At 35.1% G+C, this 14,093-nt stretch overlaps 1 protein-coding gene across 7 annotated transcripts in view; it reads left to right on the top strand.

The window, feature by feature from the left end:
- Nucleotides 1–14,093, top strand: part of eys (eyes shut homolog) — a 522,196-nt gene that overhangs the window by 273,353 nt on the left and 234,750 nt on the right. The window lies entirely within an intron of this gene.

The following is a 14,093-nucleotide window of genomic DNA, read 5'->3' as shown; positions in this document are numbered from 1 at the left end:
TGTATTTAATTGAAAAATATAGATGCAGATATATTACTGATTTAGACACTTTTATTTACTTTGGTAATTGATGAGTTGTTATATTTGCATACTAAATTTTAATTTGTCATCTTTCTAATTCACATATTGTTCCTTACTTTTTCCCCTTATTTTCTTTCTTTCTTGAATTTATTGTAGTATTTATTTATTTATTTATTTATTTATTTATTTATTTATTTATTTATTTATTTATTTTTATAATAGTAATTGCATTTTATTTTATTGTTACACATGTATGGTGACAGTGGCTGAGTAGTTAGCACTGTCGCCTCACAGCAAGAAAGTTGCCAGATAAATACGATCCAGCTCGGGCACCAGATCTTGTCAGAAAATGTAAGTTTCTTCAGGTATACATTAAGATCCTATTTGCATTAGGTTTACATTTGCCTACAGTGATAAACTGTAACAGTACTTAGTATTTATTAATCTTCTTTTTTTTGCTTGATATTTTTCTTTTGTTATAATAAATTTAAACAAATACTTATTTTTTTATTAGTTTTTGAGGTATTTTATTTTTGGGTGGAGGGTATTTTACATATAATTGACTTAAGCCCAATCCCAATTCTACCCCTTATCCCCTCCCCTTACATGATTAGGAAGGGGTGTTTCAATTCTCATTAGCTTGAAGGTGTGTAGGGCTAAGGCGAAGGACTTATGTGGCCACGATTTAAATGCACAGTACAGTTACGAGTTTATTGCCACATTATATCGCTTTGATAATATGATATTGTTGCCCTCAGTGATTTCCTGAAGATAAATACCAAAGAAATGTGCATCTGGAATAACTGCAGCAGCCACATCATTGATCTCTTTTGTAGTAAGGGATCATGATGACATGATAATGTGTGCAGGTGCTGTAGTGGTGTCCCACTTCTTAGGGGTAAATTTTGAACCCCTTCCTCTTCACACTCTGTTTCAAGGACCAAGGGGAAGGCTTGAATAAATAAAATTGGGATTGGCCCTTAATTTACTTTTAGTTTTTGGTATTTGTTATATTTGATATTATTATTATTTTTTATTCACTTTTATTTGATTCTATACTTTCTATTTTATTTGGTATTTCATGTTATGTGATCAAATTTACCTGTTTAAAAGCATAGACTAAAAACCGTTAAGTTGACTTTCATTCAGATTGTGTTGCTTGATTATTTGGGCCTCCAAAGACCATGCTCCATGCAGACCATGTGCACATTGTTCCACACTTTGATGGCTCGTTCTCTGCACATCAATACAATTTGAGTTGGTGGTTCAGCTTTTTGAGCAAACTCTCTGAGGTATCCCACATGCAGAACAAAAGCTTTTCATTTTCTGGGCTGTTTTCGCTTCCCATTTTCATTCCCCCTTTTCATTTCTTCCCTCCCATCACAGCGGTTTGTGCTCCAGTCTGCGTTAGATTGCGATTGTATCCCATTCTAACTAGTCCGTAAACGGCTTCCCTCTGTATTTGTCCTTATCTTCTCTCCTGCTCGATTTTATCTCTGCTCCTATATTGCAATGAATTGCGAAAAGTACATGTGTGGGTGCAAGTGCGTCCTTTTGTTACATTTCTCTTTGTGTGACGAGGTAATTTCAATAGGAAATGGTCCCTGTTATCATTGTGGTGATATGGAATTCTGAGAAGCATAAAATAGAAATTATGACTTTATATAGTACTTCATAATTGGATGGCAGCAGCGGATTGATCAGTTGTCCTGTATAACTGACTCACAAAGAGAATATATCATCACAGACTGTAGGAAATGTGAGGTAACAGACATAGCAAACAGTCAGGTTCAATACAGAAATAACTCCATCTGCAGTCGTTTAGAAGATCTCGTCATATTGTTTTAGCAATATGTTTTTATTTTTATTTTATTTTTTTATTTGCTTGTTTATTTTACAAGGACACTACACTTGACATTGTTATACAAAGATAACCGATGTTGTGTACATAAAGCATATAGCATAAAGCTAATTTGCAGCCTTCGTCCCTGGTTAGGCTTTACATTATAAAAAATAAAAAATAAATAAAAATAATAATAATAATAATAAAGAAAACCGGCAAGAATAAAACACAATACAGCAAACATGTACAATATTTACAGAGCCATAAACATAAGATGCAAGTCCATATGGATAAAGAGAAATGTAAATGGGACCAACCTGAAAGAGTAATGCTTAATGTTCACATTGCTGTAAAGATTTCAACCATTCTTTCAGCTTTACAGAAAAAACTGGGAGTTCTGATTGTAACTTTAAATGAACAGGCATGGCATTCCATAGATGTGAACCTTTTACTGAAAAGGATGACTGACCCACAGCGGTTCTGCATCTGCGGATTCTACAATTCCCACTTACTGCCCCTCTAGTCTTCGCCCCATCACTACTAAATTTATTTATTAACTCACAAACTACTTTAGGAGCAAGACCATGTATACACTTAAACATGTTTTTTAAAAACGAAAACTTTAAAAAACTATCAAAACTTAACAAATTATATTTTTTAAGAATTTGACAATGGGGCATTCCTTTAAAGCCATCAGAAATTATTTGTTTCTGCCTGAAATAGTTTGAATATCTTAAACCAGCCTTTTTATTTATTTGTGTCCTGTCCAAGACTACATCTGACAGAATTAGTTATTTGTAAATGAACCTATTGACTTTTACAGCACATCAGCCTTTCAGACTGTAAAAAGCGACTTGAAAAAGAGAGTAAACCACTTTTAAAGGCATTTGTTGACTTTACTTAAAAATCTTTAAGTGTGTATATATATATATATATATATATATATATATATATATATATATATATATATATGTATGTATGTGTGTGTGTGTGTGTGTGTGTGTGTGTGTGTGTGTGTGCGTGCGTGCGTGCGTGCGTGCGTGCGTGCGTGCGTGCGTGCGTGCGTGCGTGCGTGCGTGCGTGCGTGTGTGTGTGTGTGTATATACACACACACACAAAATTCAGGGATCGACATGAACTTTTCCAACATTACTAGCCACTCACCATTTTCACTAGCCACAATTTTATTGTTGGGAAAATATTTTATACAAATAAAACTTTGACGTTAAGATGACTTGATTTAGATTTTGCGTTATCTCCATATGCCTCCTCATTCAATTCACTTTTGTGTGTCATGTATGAGCTTGCTTAATATTCATGAGCAAATGGGTCATGGTTTCGTAGTATTACAATTAGTTTTTATTTGACATAATTTTCAGAGCTCAAAATGAAGGATTTACCTAATTTATCTCTGACCACACCAAACATAAATAATTAATTAATTATTTGCCACAAATTTTAAAAATGTCAAAAGAAACTAAGTATAGCTGTATACTTTACATTTTATTTAACAAAACATATGCACAGTAATCTATCCTGGCAAAAGTTCCCAGATCATCAGTTAACTACACATGAATGGAGAGTTAAGGCCCCATTAAAGCAATGTTATTGTAAAAAATGATAATAAAACCATATTAATGCAAAAGAAAGCAGGTAAAAAACATGCTGCGTGATAATGAAAAGATGATCACACACGGTTAATGTTAGATCTTTAAATAATCTGTTCAAAGAATGGTTAAAGCGAAAGCAACCGGTGCTGCTTACAAAAAGACACATCTGGAAGTCTTGAAAGCAGCAAGACTTTGGGTGCAGGTTCATCACTTTTTGTCTAGTCTACTTAAAAGAGACCTGTTCGAATCAGTTGTGGTTTTAGACTCACTTGCTTCACGCAAGGAAAAGGGAGCAGTCAGCTGTTTGCGCGAGTGATTATCCTCTCATTTAGTATTCACTTATTTTTTATTGCTTGCGCAAACGCAATTATTTTTGTCAGTCGTGTTGCTTCTCAATTCCAAGATCGCCTTTGCATGCATATTGGACCATCTTCATTGTCGAACCCTGCTTATAAAAAATATTATCCAGGAAAATGATTTTTAAACCAGCCAAAGTGGCTAGTGGGAGTGTCTGTCTTACCCGCCACCGCTGAAATCTACCCACATTTGGCAGGTTGGTGGGTGTAATGTCAAGCCCTGATAATATTATAATATTGTTGTAGTTGTTGTATAGTATAATTTTATTAACACAAAAAATAAATAATTCGGTTGTTAGAGCAGCTGACTTTAGTATTGGCAGCCAACAGTAAACAAGGCAGGTCACAAAGGGTGTAATGTTCACTAATAATGTAATGTTCATCAGAGTTTTTTTTTTTTTTTTTTTCCAGCAAATGCAACTCTACGATATTTCCTTTTTCACACAAGTTCAAAACCCCCTGAAGTGAGAAAAAACTTTTGCAGATTAAGGCATTTCAATTCAAAATTTGGCATTTCCATCACTCATTTTCTCAAAACACACATTAGCACAGGGTGATGGAAAGTTTGCTACAGTCTCTCACAGCACATCACTCACAGGACATTAGTAGTCTCTCACATCAGCTACCATCTTAATTATCTCTTTTTGAGTCTCTTCCTCAGTTCTCTAGATTTTCCTATAGACATCATTTTGTTACCAAGGATTTTCCTGAGATTTTCTTTTAGGTTTAGGTCAGGATTCTGGGCTTGCCATTTCATATTTTCAACTTTATGGAACTGCTTTAACCGATTTACTGAGTGAATGGGTTTTTAGTTCTGTATGAAAATTGCTTGCCGGCTGAGTGATAAACAGGGGGAATTAACTAAATATTTTAGAAGATGATATAAAAAATGTTCTGATGAAAAATGTTCTGATGTTTACTCTGCCCTGTAGCTTAGAAACACTGCTGCAGTTTAAAACATTCATTATTCTGTCCTTTCATGCATGTGTCTTTTGTGGACGACCAGCCTTTCTAGGGGACTTTAAAGCTGCAATATTCTAGACATTTTTAGAAACATATTTAAAATTACCAACTCTTCTTGGTGTGACTCAAAAGTCTCTTAGATCTTCGTCTAGATAATCTGCTGTCGAAGGGTTTTAGTCACTTTAGAATCAAGCACCATCTTGCAAATTCAATGAAAATGAAAAGTTAGGCTGCCAGTTTAATTGGGTTTGTTAGATAATTAAGAAATTTACCACCATATGCCTGGTCAATACTAATAACTGAAAGGATTATGAGTGTTCTATATTCTGGATGAGTATTATTTTTATGAGGTCCTTTAGAATATTTGTTAATTTTTTGAAATATGCTTAAAATTCTTCCTTTAGAAAAACAAAAAGAACTAAGCAGTGACCTAAAAAATGAAGAAATTGTTAGTTCAGATTGTATTCTCCACTGTGTTGTATGGCTCCTGTACTGAATGTTAAGTGATCATGCTACATATACTGTAGGACACTCATGAAAAAAGGCCTGGGAAATTGGCATGCATTATTGAGAAAGCTAAACGTGAGAAATGTCTCTAAATTAATCACCTGCTGACACGTTTGCACTGCTCCAAACCTAGTGAGATGCCTACTTAGGTAGTATTTAATGGCATCATCAGCAAGTCAATGTGAAGACTGTCTAAAAAGGTTGGTAACTTAATTACGTTGCCTCCTGAGACACCTTCTTTTACCCAGACATCACATGTCTTTCATGGGAAAGACAGTCCCATGATGGAATGCAAAAAAGTCACAAGCTGGGGTGAATAATGAACTGTTTTGCATATTGTTTTTGCTTGTTAGAGTGTAATAGGATTAGTTTTGCAACATGCAAATGCACCTTTTAGAAAAAAAACAACAACTAAATATGCAATAATCTGTCTATTGTTCAGAAATTTGCATCGTGTTATTTGATGCTTATTTGTGAAGTTCACTCACAGTAACGGGAGTGAAAAGAGCTTTTAAGTAAATCCTCACTTATTTTTTGCAAGTGTATTAGTTTAAGACAGATAGACAGATTAAACAAATTTAGACAAACCAAAGCTGAAACAAATGATATATCAATGTCCTTCATTCAGCACCTATCCATGTTTAGTAACCTTACGTTTATTTTGCTTGCTTGATGTTAATTGTTACCTGTTAGACAGCACTTTTTTTGATAAAAACATTTTTTGACTTATTCCAGAAAGTAATATAAGCTATTTAGAATCAAGCCACAGTCCTAATTTACTCTTAGTCATATTATCAATTCTACAATAGTTGAAAATATTAGGCAGTGGCAAAAATATTATGACTTTCTCCTTTGTCAACATTTTCCAAGGCCAGGAAAAGTGTGCTTCAAACCTGTAAGTTAAGTCAAACACTTGTATCCTTTAATTAGTTTTAGATAAATAAACCGTGTGTTTCATCACAATTAGCCTTTAAGCTGGAAACTCTCTCTTAATGCACTCTGCTTTGTGTATGTTCACCGGATATAATAAATGTTTTGCTTCTGTCTTTCAGATTGATGATCACTGGCCAAGGCTAATTACCAGTACGCTGTAGCTTTAAGACTGCATTCATAAATCTTAGTTATTTATAAAGATTGTTAATAATAGGAATGACTGTAGTTCACCTTGATTAATTCATCATGCCAGTTAATGACTCCGGCTTAAAGTTTTAAGAATGTACTACTCACACTGACCAATAGTTCTTGGTTATGTTGTAGATTGTTAATGAACATACAGACACAAAATTCAACATATTCATGAATATCTACAGTGAGGGCTGTATGCTTTCTTTTACAATGTGTATAAGTTAGTACTTGTATGTAATACGGTAGTTTATCATGATTATGTATATACTGGTGAAGCCAAAATAATGTGCCATCTTGTGAATTTTTTTGTTTCTTTGTACTTGTTTCTATTATTTTATTTTTCTATAATATTTTGTTCTTCTAGAGAATAACTTTGCTTTATTTCGGCAAGAATAAAAGCAGTTTTATTATTATTTTTTTAACCATTTAAGTCCCATTAAGCAATATTTTTGTTGCTCAATGATTTGCCTAATTACCTTAACTTGCCTAATTAACTTAGGTAAGCCTTTAAATTACCATTTAAATGTGCTGTGTTTAAGATTTTTATCTCTTCTAAAGCATAAAAATGCCATAATTTGTTTGCAGATATTTAAGAAACATGCCAAGTGAACATTCTTGTTTATCTTAAAAACAGTGCTGAAGTCAGATATTCTACTTTGGAAATGTCTATGGTGTCTTAGAACGCTGTCTTTGTTGTGGTTTTTTTAACCTGTCCAATTCTACTTTAGCCAATTATATTTCAGCCCCCCAGGTTGCTTCTTTCATTCATTCATTCAGAAAGGCTCTCAAAACATGCACCAGTGACCAAAATGCAACCTCTAGTGGAGAGTAGCAAATGGCGAAATGAGACTCTGATTCAAGTAGGGTTTGGCCGCAGACTTGGTGCAGATGCAATCTGAGCTGCATCCAATGCTTTTTAATGCACTTACCTAACCCCACCCCTAGCCCTACCCTCACAGTGACGTCACTAGCTCCATTGAGTGCATAGTGTCTGACATTGCATCTCTGAGTGATGCAATATTAGCTTGCATCATAAAGGCTGCATCCAGATACTACTGATTCAGAGTTCCACATGAGGTAGATAAGTAGCAAATAATATAAATATTATGAGCGTAAACACTAGGTTAGCAGGTGACATTGTAACCCCGTGTCCTAGAAACACACCACGTGAAGACATTTGCAGTGATAAGCAATTAGGCTGTTTGTACCAGTCGAAGCATGATAGAAATTTTAAATACAGTCACAGAATATGCACTCACTCACGAAATGGTAAAATTTAGAATCTAATTAATGCATATTAAAGCTCTTTAACAATATTAAACATAGATGCTGAATCACTGTGTGTTTTGAGTCACAATTCTAAAGCTCAATTTCAAACTGTTTATTTTATCTTTAAGATCTGAGATCTGCTGCTGCTTTCAATAGTATGGCAATAAGTGTTATGTAAAATGGCATTTGCACTCAAGTTGTTAGCATTTAACACCAGGCCCGGATTGGCCAATCGGGAGAACCGGGAGAGTTCCAGGTGGTTTCCGGGAGAGTTCCGGTGTTTCTAGCTGCTTGCACTCTCAGCACTTTTTTTCATTTATTTTTTTTGACCATTGCCTCACTCTTTTTATTCATTATTTTGCTGCAGCTCCACTCTTCTTATTTATTGTCTCGCAGCCCCATGAGCAAAATGCAGCCTGCAGGGTAACGATGATGTAAGTATCATTCCGGTCCCTTATGAGAAATAGCGCCATTGTGGTCCAGTGGTCAGCATATTGCATTTCGACCTCGTTGACCTGTGTTCGATCCTCACCTGAGTATATCTTTTTTTTTTTCTCTCATTTTTATTGTTAAGACATATAAAACTGCAAGGTGGTTGAACATTTGAAGTTCTAAAGCACCTGATTCCTTGAAAAAGACAGCATAGTGTAATTAGAAACTGAATTGGAAATGACCTTATTTTAATATAGTCAGTCGTCAACTGAGGTGGGCCAGTCTAATGCTTGAAACTCCAGGGCTGAAAAAGAGCCCCACTTCGTCCCTGTTTAACACTGAATAAAGCACATGAGGTGTACCTGAGATGATCATAGTCAGGTTACTGTTTTCTGAAATAGAAGCCATTTTTAATATATATAAATTTGAGGTGTTGGTTAGAACAAAAACTCCTTTTAATACCGAAACTATCTATCTATCTATCTATCTATCTATCTATCTATCTATCTATCTATCTATCTATCTATCTATCTATCTATCTATCTATCTATCTATCTATCTATCTATCTATCTATATATATATATATATTGTAAATCATGCACACAGGTGGTGGTAATGCGAGCAGTGAAGCAAAATATTATACCTCTGGTCTTTTGAATTATTAAAATCATACACATCAGAGTCAATCATTTTGCTTTTAATATGGCTACCACACCTAAACAGATGGTCGGATGTTATATTTTAAGACAATTTTCAATTTGTTGGTCCTCAAACCGCTCCTGTGTGAGACTAGTTTCTGACGCATCTCATTCAAAGCCTTCTGTTTTCTTTTGATTTGATTTTGACTGTGAAAACTAAAATAAGTAGGGATATATATTAAACTATAATCCAGTAAAGACCTGCCTGAAACTACTTTTCCCTTAAAATTATTACAGACTTTAGAGCCCTTTGATACTGTGAAGTGATAAAGCAAATCACAGAAGAGCTGTGTTTCCACACTGAACACAAAACAATTCATGCCTGCACACGAGGCGGCACTGACCACAAAATATGGCTTTGACCTCGTCCGCTGCACAACATACAACAATAAATTAAATATAAATGTTGGTATTTCACCAAAAGCACAAACTACCTATCATTTTTAAGACTTTAATAAATGATTACTTACAATGGAGTTTTTTTTTTCTTTAGCCGTACTTTCTGCAAAACGTTCTTTTTGTTGATGCTTTTGTAGTCACTTTTAGTAGAACATCTGATCCCAAAGACTACAAACAGTTGACATCCATTTTTTTACAGATTTTTTTTCTTCTTCAGTGTCTACACTAGTTTTCAAAACTGCTTTATGTTCTACATTTTTCTGGAAGCCTATTTCATCATAGACTAATGGGTAAAATCGATATACTTGTTAAAAAAAAAGTCCTCATTTTGTCATGCAGAAGTCTGATCATGCCTGGTGGGAATAGCTCTCTGTTATTTTGACTCATGAGTGTCACTTAGTTGTACATTCGCACTGTTTAATCACTTTAATCAGTTAATCAGCTTAATCGCTCTTTACATAAAAATCAGCCTACCAGCTTTAATAAACAATCTAGGCAGGAATCTTTTTTGAGTTTTATTAGAAGCTGTTCAAAGATTGGCAATTAAAATGCAATTGGCATATAAATACTTGGATATAGCTCCCTTAATGTAAGATAAGAAGAGTTGAAGCTGCTATAGCTGCAAATTGGGGGCCAGCTTTCTATTAAACCCTAAGGATTTAGATTGGGATGTCATTAAATTCATATGCATGTAAAGGAAGATTTCCTGTGTCTGTGCATGTGTGCATTATTACTCCATTGTCTGTTGAAATTCCTGATTCTGATTGGCTGTAAGTTGTGCAATAAAATGTACTTGTCCAAGCTTCTCTCTTAGAAAAAACATCAGTCTATAGCGATCAATGACTGGCTCCTGTACTAGTAGGAGGGGCTTCATTCACCATATTAGCACAAGCAGAGCGTGACGAGCGCGTGTTCTTGTTAACAGATTAAAGCTTATGAGCGGTAATATCCACTGATTTTCATATAGTCAATCAAATGGGTTTAAACAAATAAAAAATTCAACAATCATTTATCAACAAACTAACTATAAACTATATAAAACTAACTAACTAAAAAAATAGTATTAGTTTTGCTTAAGTTGCACACTAGTTTGATTATGTATAAATATTATAACTATAGGCCTACATTATGCTGACTTCGAAAAGAAAATGATATAAAATCAAAGGCGATTGTCTTCTGACCGAGTGCACCTTAAAAGACATGAATGACTCATAGAGTTTAAGAAGCAAACAGCTTTTTAGGATCTATATGATTTGTAAAATAAAGACATGCAGGTTAAGGAAACAGCATGGTAGGAAGTTGCCGCAGGCCTTAGTGCAGATGAAAAGTAGAAAAAAAAGTGTGATAGATATATAGATAGATAGATAGATAGATAGATAGATAGATAGATAGATAGATAGATAGATAGATAGATAGATAGATAGATAGATAGATAGATAGATAGATAGATAGATAGATAGATAGATAGATAGATAGATAGATAGATAGATAGATAGATAGATAGATAGATAGATAGATAGATAGATAGATAGATAGTTAGTTAGTTAGTTAGTTAGGGAACTAGGTAACTAGAAAGAATAGACAGAGATAGATGGATCTGTGCAGCAGCCGCCCATCTGTTGCATGCTGCTTCTGCTCTCCCTTAATGCTTCTCACGCTCTGCTCGCACATGTGGTGTGAAACAGGCATTACAATGAGGTATTAGATATGACCTAGTCATTTACACACATACACACAAAACCATCTTTCTCCTGCTTGCTCTTTCTGTCTGCCTAGGACTGATTCTAAATAGGCAGGCAAATTTGACAAAAATTATGTGGACTATGATTTGATGTGTTTTAAATCCTTCAAAGTTTGCATGAACCAGAAGCTGGAGATTTTATTTTATCCACTGGAGAAAACAGTGGGTGTGGCTTGTTTTTTTTACTTCAAGCTGATTGGATGTAGACATTTCAAATAAGGAAAATATATTACAACCTAACAGACACCTCCTTGCAATTTCTGTTAGTTGAAATAGCAGTGTCAAACCGACAGTTGGAGGGTTATGGTAATATGATGTAATCTGAAAATTTAAGTGAAAACAACCAAGGGCAAACTATTTTTCTCAATGACATGCACAGATGAATTGTTCACCACAAAACTAGCAATGTGAGCTAACAAAATCATATGGTTGGTTTGGATTTCATGTTTACTTTAAATGCACAACAATTCACTGATTATCCCTTACTTGAGTGTACTTGCCTATAATAATAATAATAATTATTATTATTATTATTATTATTATTATTATAGGCAAGTACACTGTAACACAGAGTATATTTGTTTCACATTTACAGTAATTGTTTCTCAGTGTCTCAAGACTAGCAGTGAACATCAAACAGGAAGACACATGGCTGTGTTGATATGGCTAAATTTCAAACTAGTCTCATATTTACTTTGGAAGGATGAGCTGTCCCAGGGATTACCTGCACGGCTTTGTGGGGCGCACAGAGGATGCTGGGAAAGAATGATGGAACATTTGTGCAAGCCACAGGTATCTTGCTCTATGTTTTGACAGTGAAGAAACTCCAGTCTCGCTGTGTGTTCTTGCTGCAGATGCATTAATGTTGACACTTCAAATTGTCCCTGGAGACGTCAGGCAAGGCTGTGATTGACAGTTCATCATGGGCCGGTGCCAGCTGTATATAATCCAGCAGATATTGTACTGCGCATCCATAGTGGCAGAGACCCAAAACTCGATTGCGTTTGCTGGAATCTAATGGAAGGGTGATATCTGGAATGAAATTGGGGTTGATGCCAGTTCAAATAAAGCAACTCTGGAAATCATTGGGCGGGGGGGAAAGTTGTCATTTCCAGTCAGAAATCCTGTATTGATGAGTTTACATGTAGGTTTGGGCCCAGAAAGACTCTTTCCACTACATTTTTTTGTAAATATTCACTGTAAAGAGTCTTTAAAAAATGTATCACTGGGTAATGATATTCTGTTTAGCTGCACTTGACCTTAACAAACTCTTCTGTAGACGCGTCTAACACTTGAGGGAATAATTCATGGCATGCATTAAATGCAGATAGAGCGTATTCTCATTTGGCTTTCGATTGTTGCTGTTATGAGTCAGCTCTAATGTGTGAAACCAGCCTTCGCTTTAAAACGCTTCAGAGAAGATAGGGTACACTAGATGTTCTGCTGCATGTGTTAGAAAATAAAGTGTGCTCACTGGAACTGTAAATATATTCAGCGGTGGCTCAGAATGAAATCAAGCTTATTACATTTTCTAAAAACATGAGCATCGCTGGAGGTTCCTCTTTTGTCTTTCCAGTGCTGTGCAACATCTGCTCTCAACTCGAAACCAATTAGAAAGTAGGCTCACAAGAATTTTAAAAGCGACACTGTTTACGAAGGATTTAATGCAATGGCTGTGTACTGTGCATACCAGGATGTCTTTTAAAATTTGATTAGTTGGGTAACACTTGCTTTTTTTGAATTATGAATTAGCAATTTATTCAGTTTAATAATTGATCCTTATTTTAAATGAAACAGAATATGTAACATGGAAAACGGCAGGGTGTTAACTCATATTAATCCATTACGATATGAATGCAGTTTTGAAAACTGGGTTACATTATCAGAATAAGAAAATAGCTATGTAGTCTTTGTGTGTGTCTCTGCACACTGTTAAAAATGATTGTGGCAATTATTATTGTGAGAATAAAAATTATCATTTGTATTTGTTTATATGACAAAACAGGTATTTTTCCCAGAGAAGGTCCATACTGACTCCAATGGCAGATACTGATAAGATAAAGGACTGGTGTGTGGACTTTGGGGGGTTTTCAATGTGGTAACATGTGGATTGGTCAATTTGTGTGTCTCAGTATTTGGGCTTTGCACTGCATTGTCAAAAAAAGATACAAAATAGTTGGTAAACTTTGCACTGGTTCTTTTCTTGTTCTCCTCTTTTCCTTTTTCCTGCTCTGCTCCTCTCCTGCTCTTGAGGCTCTACTGCTATCAGGCTCTCTTTGGGGCCTACTCTATTTGTCAGTCTCTCTCTCTCTCCCTCTCTCTCTCTCAACTTATATATACTATAATATAATATAAAATATATATATATAATATATATATTATTATTATTATTATTTTATTATTTTATTTTATTTATTTTTTTTAATCTGATTTGGGAACTCGAACCAAATTAGCAAGAGATCAGTTATCAAGATTAAAAGATCCAGGATCTGTCAAATTATCTTAGATCAATTAAGCAAGGTATGAAAAACGGACCCCTGGAGTACTTAAAATTCTGCGCTCCATCACAGGGATAGAATTTCAAAATGTATTAAAAATAGAAAACTCAATACAACTTCTGAATAGTGCTGTTTTTCTGTGTTTTGTTAAAAAATGCAGTCTCATTGATCATGAAAGTACTTGAAAGAATTTACTTTATCCTGGACTTCAGAATGGAAAAAGTATTTTTTATTTTTCTTTGAAAATACACGCACGCAAAAATCATTCACATTAAGACGAGGAGCCCTGAAAATTGCCGTTCTGATTTCACACTGCCTTTAAAGCATTATTTTAAGCCACAAAGCATCTTGCTGAGCTGAGGATAAGCTTACAGCAGCAGCAGCAGCAGGCTGACAAAAAGCTGAATATTCACGTCTCCCAGGACCTTTTCCCCAACAAGAGCCCTGAGCTGATTACACCCCCTTCTCCCCTTCATCCTGGTAATGAACACGAGCAAAGAGGCCCCTGAACTTCACCTCCTCCGTCTCCCCCATCTTAACGAGATCCTCTCCACACTTCCACCATGAGCCCTCAGCCTAATCTGTGGAGGCACTGAGGTATTATTAGAGCCGCTAGAGCCCTCGCTGGAG

Source organism: Danio rerio, chromosome 13 (genome assembly GCF_049306965.1).
Source record: "Danio rerio strain Tuebingen ecotype United States chromosome 13, GRCz12tu, whole genome shotgun sequence".
NCBI classification, from domain to species: Eukaryota; Metazoa; Chordata; class Actinopteri; order Cypriniformes; family Danionidae; genus Danio; species Danio rerio.
Note: the sequence above shows the minus strand (reverse complement) of the source record. Positions and strands in the feature narration are given on the sequence as shown.